Genomic DNA, 9,812 nt, shown 5'->3' on the forward strand with positions numbered 1-9,812 from the left:
AGAGTGTGAGAAGAAGAAGAGAGGAGAGAGTGACAAGAGGAAGAGAGGAGGAAGAGGAGTGAGAGGAAGAAAAGGAGAGAGAGAGGAGGAAGATAAGAGAGAGAAGGAGAGTGAGAAGAAGAGGAGAGAGAAGGAAGAGGAGAGAGGAGGAAGAGGAGAGAGGAGGAAGAGGAGAGAGGAGGAAGAGGAGAGAGGAGAGAGGAGGAAGAGGAGAGAGGAGGAGAAAAGGAGAGAGATGAAGAAGAGAGTGTGAGAAGAGGAGAGAGTGAGAAGAAGAGGAGAGAGTGAGAAGAGAGAGGAGGAAGAAGTGAGAGGAGGAAGAGGAGAAAGTGAGGAGAGGAGGAAGAGACTGAGAAGAAAAGGAGAAAGATGAAGAAGAGAGTGAGAAGAAGAGGAGAGCGTGAGAAGAAGAAAAGAGAGTGAGAACAAGAAGAGGAGAGGAAGAGGAGAAAGTGAGAAAAGGAGAGAGGAGGAAGAGGAGCAAGTGAGAAGGAGAGAGTGAGATGAAAAGGAGAGTGTGAAAAGAAGAGAGAGTGAGATGAAGAAGAGGAGAGTGAGAGGAGAGAGTAAGATGAAGAGGAGAGAGTCAGAGGAAGAAGAAAGAGGAGGAAGAAGAGAAAGTGAGAAGAAGAGGAGAGGAAAAGGAGAGAGAGAGGAGGAAAAGGAGAGAGAGAAGAAAAGGAGAGGTGAGAAGTGGAGAGAGTGAGGAAGAAGAAGAGAGAGGAAGAAGAGGAGAAAGTGAGGAGAAAGGAGGAAGAGGACAGAGTGAGAAGAAAAGGGGAGAGTGAGATGAAGAAGAGGAGAGGGTGAGAAGAATAAGAGGAGAGAGTGAGAGGAAGAAGAGGAGAGAGGAGGAAGAGGACAGAGTGAGGAGAAAAGGAGAGAGAGATGAAGAGAGTGTGAGAAGAGGAGAGAGTGTGAGGAGAGAGTGTGAGAAGAGGACAGAGTGAGAAGAAGAGAGAACAAGAAGAGGAGAGAGGAAGAAGAGGAGAGGAGGAAGAGGACAAAGTGAGGAGAGAGGAGGAAGAGGAGCGAGTGAGAAGGAGAGAGTGAGATGAAGAAAAGGAGAGTGTGAGAAGAAGAGGAGAGTGAAAGGAGAGAGTAAGAAGAAGAGGAGAGTGTCAGAGGAAGAAGAAAGAGGAGGAAGAGGAGAAAGTGAGAAGAGGAGAGGAGGAAGAGGAGTGAGAAGAAAAGGAGAGAGCGAGAAGAAGAGGAGAGAGAGTGAGAAGAAGAGGAGAGAGGAGGAAGAGGAGTGAGGAGAGAGGAGGAAGAGGAGTGAGGAGAGAGGAGGAAGAGGAGTGAGAAGAAGAGGAGAGAGCGAGGAGAAGACGAGGATAGTGAGAGGAAGAAGAAGAGAGAAGAAGAGAGCAAGAAGAAAGAGTGAGAAGAAGAAAAGGAAGAGAGTAAGAAGAAAACAGAGCAAGAAAAATAAAAGAGAGATAAAAAGAAAAACTAAAAAAGTCAGATTGGAAAGAGAAAGGCAAAAGAAAGGAGGGGTAAGGAGAAAAAGAGTGAAAGACAAACAGAAAAGGAAGCACTTGAAATGAAAGAGAAAAGCAAATAGAGAGACAAGAAAAAGAAGAAATAGAGCTGAAAACCTACAGGAAAACAAATGGAGAGACTGAACACAAGGTAGGGTTCAAGAGAGAAAGAAATAGAGAGTTAGACAAAAAAGTTAAAGTTGGACAGAAAAGGAAAAAGGGTCAGAGACAAAGACAATGATAGCAAGTGTTAGAAAGACAAAGGCTGACAAAGAAAAAAAAAAGAAGAAAACATAGTGAAACCTAGATTGAAAGAGACAGACAAAGAGACATGGGGAAATACATGTAGAGGAATGGAAGAAAATAGGGTGAGAAGGAAATAGGGTTAGAGAAACATAGAGATGTGTTAGAAATGGAAACAAAGGAAAACACAGCCAGAGACAAAGAGTTACACATGGAAGGATAAAGTGAGGAATAGACTAAAGAGGAAAGTAAGAGGCAAAGGGAGAAAAAGGGTGAAAATGATAGGACTCAACCACACCAAAGAAAGACAGGAGATGAATGGTGGGCAGGGCAGAGGGTAAGAGGCATCATTATTAGGGCTGATTAATCTTTATTCCCTTAAACTTCAGCAATACACAGGGAAACAATGCATACAAATGCAAGTACAGAGACAAATACAACAAAGAATACATCATACCTAGGCACACAAGTACAAGTCCAATTTACATACAGCAAAATACATCAAAAGACAGGAACAACTGCAAAGACAGAACAATATAATGTACTACAAGCCAAATACATATTGACACAATATAACCGTGTCTCCATTTCAGAAAAGTCCACAACGCTTTTATTGTTATGACGCACCCGGAACAAAAACGGCGCAAAACGCTCCGCCGACGTGCACGCCCCCTTCGCGTTACGCACAAACTCACATTCACGGCAACTCGCTCCGGAGACTCCCAAAAAATCCTCCTGCCTGATGAAAACCCCCCCTGAAAGGCAAAGGCCATACACACAAGGTTGTATCTGCTCCACACACACACACAGCTGCAGACACAAGCACACACAAACTCTCACAGACAGACACAGACAGTCACACTCTCACACATTCTTCTGCTGACACGCTGGCTGCCACCCTTACGTGAAACGCTGCACTGAAGAATATGCTTAAACGCTTCTTCTGACCGCAGGACCTCCATGTCAAATGGTAGATTCCAGGAAATTCTGTAGGGACCCGGGGACCTACGAGACAAGGGGAGGCGGTCAGTGACTGACTATCTGAGAGCTAGGAGCTATACCAACTCTGGGCCCATCAGTGTTGTACCCCAAACCCCGTAGAGAACAGATGAACGGCAAAGCTTTATAACTGCTCTACCTGAGCGTGACTACTTGCCCGGGCAAGGCAGCTCCGATCATAATTGCCACAACAGAGGTGCATACAACATAAGGCAACGTAGGTACGTACAGTATAAGCACAAACAACATAAGCCAACGTAGGTACATACAGTGTAAGCACAAACAACATAAGCCAACGTAGGTACGTACAGTATAAGCACAAACAACATAAACCAACGTTAGGTACATACAGTATAAGCACAAACAACATAAGGCAACGTAGGTACATACAGTATAAGCACAAACAACATAAGCCAACGTAGGTACATACAGTATAAGCACAAACAACATAAGCCAACGTAGGTACGTACAGTATAAGCACAAACAACATAAGCCAACGTAGGTACATACAGTGTAAGCACAAACAATATAAGCTAACATAGGTAGGCGCAACATACGCACATACAATAGAAGCAGACACAGGTAGGTGCATCATAAGTGCATACAACGTAAGCTGACAGAGATACAAGATAAGTGAGGACTTGATATAATTCTCCAGAAGACTAATTTTTGAGCCCTATATCCTTTGAGAAGGCAGATGCTACGGAACTACTGTGGTCAGGTGATGAGGGGCTAATAAGCTCCCTACGGAAGTCCATGAGAAGGGCTACCAAAACTGAGAATGAAGATGGATGAGAACATCTCGTGTACATCGTCCGGACCCAAAAAGTGAATATGTAAAAATGCCAGAATAATTGATATCCGGGAAGGTACGTGAGCAAAATATGGCCAATACGGCACAAAATGATGTTGCTAAAGCATGGAGATGTAACAAAGGCCTATGACACAGACAACGTGACACGGACACAGACAATGTGACACGGACACAAGTGGAAACTGCCTGGCAATTTCACCTTATGGACCCAAGATTCCTAGCCCAAGATGAGCCATGGGCTGATGATGCCAAAGAAAAGAAAGCCCTAGGGCAGTAGCACTTGATGATGACATGCAACTCCTTTCAAGATGTTAGTGCCAAAGCACTTAAGAGGAAGCCTAAGAAGCTCAGTAGGCCTAGAGAAGGAAGAAATGACTACAGGGTGACTGTAGCTATAGCTCCAGACATGAAGGCGGGCTCCTATGGTGAAAAGATCCACGACAACGTCAAGAGTCAAAGAAGGCCGCCGATGCGAACGTCACGAGAACCAGAGAGGGATCGGAACTGCCCTGCCCAGCGAAGACTCTGGGGGGGCTGAGGAGAAACCCTCTCCCTTTGCTCCCGAGGGGCCCGTCCCACTATGGGCCTATTCTCCAAGCTAACATCAAATAGCCTCCTGTGATAGTAAAGGTTTTCCCCCCATCTCCCACCTACTGGCCCCAGCACTTGGCTTTTGCAAGACAACCGGATGGAATCCAATGTCAGTTGGATGTGGACGGCGAGACGTTCTCTGCATCAGCTTCGGTGCTGCCGTTTCCAAACTTCAGCTACGCTCCTCCTCAGGGTACCTAAGACAAAACAGAAAATGCAACTAGTGCCCACGAAAAGAGGAATCCCCGAAACTCCGACACACCGCTGCCCCGGCTCACCTGAAGTCTCAATTTGACTCCACAAGCTGCCTGGAGGATACCTGAAAAACAAAAGGGTACACACTTAGCATGCTGCTGCATAAGGGTCACCTGTGAGTCACTGTGCCAAAATGCCAACTCACCCGCTCGCCTCTGTTCCTTCACACAGCTAGGGCAGCGACAGCACCTGCAAAAAAACAAAGCAAAACAACCCACACTGAGATACTGTGAAAACAACATCCCCCTGACCTGAAAAGCACACCCACCCAGACCTTACGCTTGCACCCACCTGGCCTTGGACATCCAGACATCCGGACCAGAGACATCTTGCAAGATGACTGCCTAAAATAAAACAAAGTAACCAAGAGTGGATGCTTAGAATTGCACCAAAACCTGAAACCTGAGCAAGAACAACTCCTTCTGTCCACTGCTCACCTGGCACACAGGGCCTTGACTGCTGCTATCTGCCTGGACCTCCTAAAAATAAAGGCAAAGAACACTGCTGTAACATGGTCACTATTTAGGCTTCCCCTGAAAATGCAAACAATGACTGACCCGATCATGGGAAAACCCTCACCCAGGACTGGGGCTCTCTGCCACTGATCTGAACTGTCTGCATCTGAAAGGAAGTTAGGACTAGTGTCAAATGGCTGCAGGACAACTTAACAGCACCAAACATGTTATGTCAATCTCCTCATACAATCTAGAGCCCAACTACACCCTGCAAAATACAAATTTCAAGTCCCCAGGACTTGTGCTATTACAGGCTATGCAGCAGGGCAGAGCAGCTGTGGGACAAATACGTGCAGACACCCGTGACACAGGACAGGGAGAGAGAGCTTTTGAGGAGAAGAAAGGACCGAGAGACCCAAAGAACACAGAGTGCACCAGAGACAAGTGACAGGACACACACCAGAACTGCTCTGCCCTGAGCACCTCAGCACTGTGATCAAAACAGACACTTTCCCTTTAGCTGGTCTAAGGGGACACTTCTTGCACATCCCTGCCCCCAAAGCTGATTCAAAAGGCCCTCCCAGCACCCCACTTTCACCCCCTCTGTGGGCCTTAGCCCTCCACTTATCTCTCTGGCATCTGGGGATGAGAATCCACGTCGCGTGCCAATGGAGGCTGCCTCGCCTGCGGGGAATGTCCTATGGTCACCGGGCTGTGGTCCCGTGCTCAGCTACAATCGAGAACACCAAACATCACTGCATGATCTTAGCTGCACAGCAGCCACAACCCAGCAATTCTGCTGCTCACCATTATTCTCCTGAGAACGCCGGGCAAATAATCCACTTTGCTGTGTTGTGCCAAAAACACGCCCGGCCCTTAACAGGGAGAGACCCTGTCAGGCACCGCCTCAGAGAAGAACCGAGCTGTACTGGGGGGACACACCCAGCCAACGTGTACAAGTTAAACAGAATTTTCTCTCAGAACTGGGACTTTCAGCACCCCCCAGGTGCTACTCGACTGCCACAGACACACAGAGGGCTTCGTGAGGCGCTCTGGGGTTGGCCAGTCCTGCTCCAAGCTCTGCTGATGCCTCTGTGGTTTTAACGCTGTCCTCAAGGAGGTGGTAGAACCTCACAGTATTTGCCCCTGGAGCTTAATTTCTGAAGTTTTCTTTGGGAAACACATCCACTTCCTACTTAACAATGCAGTCCCCTCTCCTGCTCTCGGGAAGAGCTGCCCACAGGCATGGGAACCACCTCTCCTCTCCTCTGCCCTTAAAACACTGTGTTACTGAGGCCAACTACTTCCAGACCAAGACTGTCCATGCAGGGACAGTGTCTCTTCTCTTTAGGGTCAGGGAAAAAGGGCAGAAGCACCCACAGAGATTCACTGCCCCTCTTGAGCACAAAGCATCGTGAATCTGCACCTCCTTCTGCTTGCAGGGAAGATAATAAAATATATTTTATTTAATATTATATTATATTTAATATTAATTATAGTTAATATTATAATAAAGATAATAAAAAATATAAAAGGGAGCCCTACAAACTGACATCAGGAACCTGGACTGGTGAGTTTTCTTTCCCAGGGAAAATGGCCTGTGATTGTGCCCAGAGCTCCTTGGGTCTTAGGGTGAGGCTGACTGGAAATAATCCGAATATTAAAGGATATATTCAGACCCCAGCTGCCCCCCCCCCCCAAACTTGTGCTTTTCTGACAGTGCCAAGGGAGCCCTTCAAACTGACGCCAGGAACCTGGGCTGCTGAATTTGCTTTCACCAAGTAGATATCCCTCATTTATTCACAGGGCCCTGCAATGCCCCTGGGTTGTCAGGTCCTAAATTTCCTTTTGCCTCCTCAATGTCAAAACAGCGCAGGATTTCTCCCAGTCCAAATCTCCCATCCCCAAGTACTCAGGGTTTTTTATTTCTTACCAAATACCTGTTGCAAACTGACAGTACAAAGCTTGGGGCTTGATATTTTCTGTGCTGGATTTCACCTCAAGAAATCTGCCACCATAAAACCCTAACCACAACCACTTCGCTTTGCTCACAAATCACAACCTTCAGACCAGCATTATGGCACCTTACCCACTGGCCCTCCACTGGCACCTTCCCAAAGCATTCCAGTACATTCCAGTAGTACTCTGCATTTTCAGTGGGCATCCTGTCAGACCCACATCCTGACACTAAAAATGCACCAAGGAATTCTACAATAGCCATTAGGAAGGCATAACAATTCTCTAAAAGTCACCAGAGAAAGCCTTCAAAATTCCCCTAAATATTCCTAATAGCCCTGCAAAAAAAAAACAAACACTCAAGGAAGCCTGCTCAGCCTCCAAACCCCTTCCTGTTGCTCTCTAGCCCACAGATGTCATCCCTACCTTTTAGCAGCGGGTCCTGTTGTCCTCTGAGGGTTCTGGCGTTGTCCTGGTGCGAGGGTCGCTGCCCTGTCCCACTGGGAGGCTTCCGGTGTGGTCTCGCTGTCAGGCTTGCTATGCTGTGCTGCTGTTGTTGGGGCTGAAAAGGGAAAAGGCTGCTTAGGGTGAGGTACGGGTGGCGTGAGGGGTGCCGTACCTGTACCCTAACTTGCCTCCTAAGCTGTACCCTGTAGCCCTGATCTCCACTGGACTGTCCAGCCCTCAAGGCCTCACCCTTTACCCCTGACCCCTCCCTCTGCCCCCCAGCCCTCAGGCTCTGGCTGTCACCCTCAAGCCCCCTCTCAGCTGCCCCTCAGCTCCTGTGTGCCACCCTTAATCCCTCTCCTCTGCCCCTCAGCCCCCAGCTTCTCTGTGTCACCCTCCAGCTGCCCCTGCCCCCCTCAGCATCTCTCTGTGTCACCCACTGTCCCCTCCCCTGTTCCCCCCTCAGCTCCCAGCCTCCGTCACCCTCAAGGCCCCACAGTGCCCCTCAAGCTGCCCCTCAGCCTCTATGCCATGAAAAGACCCTAAAACCCCATAAAAATGCCCTAAAAAAACCCCACATCTTCAAAATGCCTTAAAACCCCCACAAAAACATAAAAATAGCCTCAGAACGCCCTTAAAATACAATAAAAATACCCTACTTTAAGACACCCCTAAAAGCCCCCAAAGAAGCTTTTAAAAAAAAAAATCCCTACATATTCCTAAGAGCTCTTAGAACAGCTCCATAATCCTTAAAACACATCGATAAGACCCTAAAAACCAGCGCAGCGAGGGAGGCTGGAAGATGCGGAGCCGCGCTCCCGGCCCCGGGCGCAGCGCGGCTCCGGCAGGAAAGCGGCTCCTCCGGCAGGCAGAGGCGGCGCCGCGCCGGCAGACCCCCGCCCGCTGCCCCCGGCCCGGCGGGGCCGGCACCGGGCCCGGGGGGCCCCGGCGGCGCCCGAGCCCCGCGCCCGGAGCGGACGGAGCGGCGGCACCGGCCGGCACCGGCCCCGCCCGCGCCGCCTCCCCCGCCCGCCGGCCCGGCCAAAGCTCCGCTCGGCTCCGCACGGCTCGCACCGGCGCGGCTCCGGCGGGCCCGCGGCAGCCCAGCCGCGCCCAGCTCCCCTTCCGCCCCGGCCAGCCCCGGCACTGCCGGCAGGGCTCCGCGCCGCACCCTTCGCTGCCGGGCCGGGGGCAGAAGAAGCGCCCCGAATGCAGCGGCACAGCCCGATCCCCGCCCTGCCAGCGCTGCCACGGCTGCAGCTCCCTTCCTCTGAAGCCCCGACTCTGACGCCACGCTCCGGCGCTCACCTCACCCCAACAAGGGAAAAGAAATGTAGGCTTCCCTTCAATCGCGTCCTCTAGAAGAGAAGAAAAGAAGCGCCTTGCCTCAAACCATGGCAAAAGGGGGCTTTTTACCTCAGTCCAAACCCCTTAAAAGGGGGGACAACAGGACTGCCCCCTCCAATTCAACCTCAGGATGACGAAATTTCAAAGGGAAAGGGGAAAAGTCCCCGCTACAAAGGCGCACCGGCTCACCTCCTTGGCTGCTGCTTCTCGACACAAAGATTTGTCCCTCGGCTCCACCTTTGAGCAATGCTCCACGTATCCAGGTGGGGATCCAGGTGGGGATCCAGGTGATTCCCCAGACCCTGTCCGAAGCGCCCACCGTCCTTCCAGGAGACAGCCCCGGGAGCCCCCCAAAAACTCCTCTCCTCCAGCAGCTCCGTGCAAAAGAGATGTGAGGAAAACCCCCTAAATCAGCCACCGAAGGAGCCGCCCCCTCCTCATCATCCTCACAGCTCACACCTGGGGCTGCTGTGAGCCCTCCACATCCTCACAGCTCACACCTGCTGCTGTTGCCACTCTCCAACAGCGTCTCTCCATCTCCAGCACGCATCCCAATTCTCACAGACACAGATCCAACAGAAATCTGCTACGGGTGTCTACTTTTCTTAATCCATCTGATTACACAATTAAAAAACATATACACCAAACATCCTGATCCAGTTTCAGTCACAAGCCCAGCCCCAGCATCCATGTCAGAGGCATAAAGGGATGTGGCGGCAAGAACCCCACAGTCCCTGTGCCAGCCCTTCGGATCCTATGGAGTGTGCAGCCCCCTTTCCCAGCCCTGCAGTGATTACAGCAGCCGCCCTACAAATCCCCTTTCCCAGCCCCAGTGATTTCAGCTCTTCACCCACAAGCTTTATTTAACTGCCAGCTCTCTTCGTTAGCTCCAGCTGTGCCTTTCTCCATCTTCAGCGTGCAGGATCTTGGCCTTGGCTCCAGCTCTGCAACACTTCAGCTCGTGCCCCAGGGTGTCTAAGCCCACCCCACCATCAATATCCCAGTTCCGAAGTGATTTCAGCTGCCACCCACCAATGCCCAGCCACTGTGCCTAGCCTATATTATTTCAATTCAAAGCCCAGAACCCCGCTCTCAGCAATAGAATTCTTTTTCCATTTTCAGACACAATCCCAGCCTCACAGTGACTTTGCCCCCAGCCCCACAGGTGCCGTCGCAGACCGAGAACATATCCCTGCATTGCCGGGATTTTCAGGCGCAATCTTA

The 9,812-nt window shown here is 50.3% G+C and overlaps 1 long non-coding RNA gene across 1 annotated transcript; it reads right to left on the reverse strand.

The window, feature by feature from the left end:
• Nucleotides 1-5,691: 5,691 nt before the first annotated feature.
• On the reverse strand, nucleotides 5,692-8,073 carry LOC144248490 (uncharacterized). The gene is made up of 3 exons (XR_013341784.1): nucleotides 7,955-8,073; nucleotides 7,221-7,356; nucleotides 5,692-5,713 (listed from the first exon to the last, which is right to left on the reverse strand). It is a non-coding gene; the product is annotated as an uncharacterized LOC144248490 (long non-coding RNA).
• Between the last annotated feature and the right edge of the window lie 1,739 nt (nucleotides 8,074-9,812).

This window comes from Lonchura striata, unplaced genomic scaffold, assembly GCF_046129695.1.
Source record: "Lonchura striata isolate bLonStr1 unplaced genomic scaffold, bLonStr1.mat Scaffold_151, whole genome shotgun sequence".
Lineage (NCBI taxonomy): Eukaryota > Metazoa > Chordata > Aves > Passeriformes > Estrildidae > Lonchura > Lonchura striata.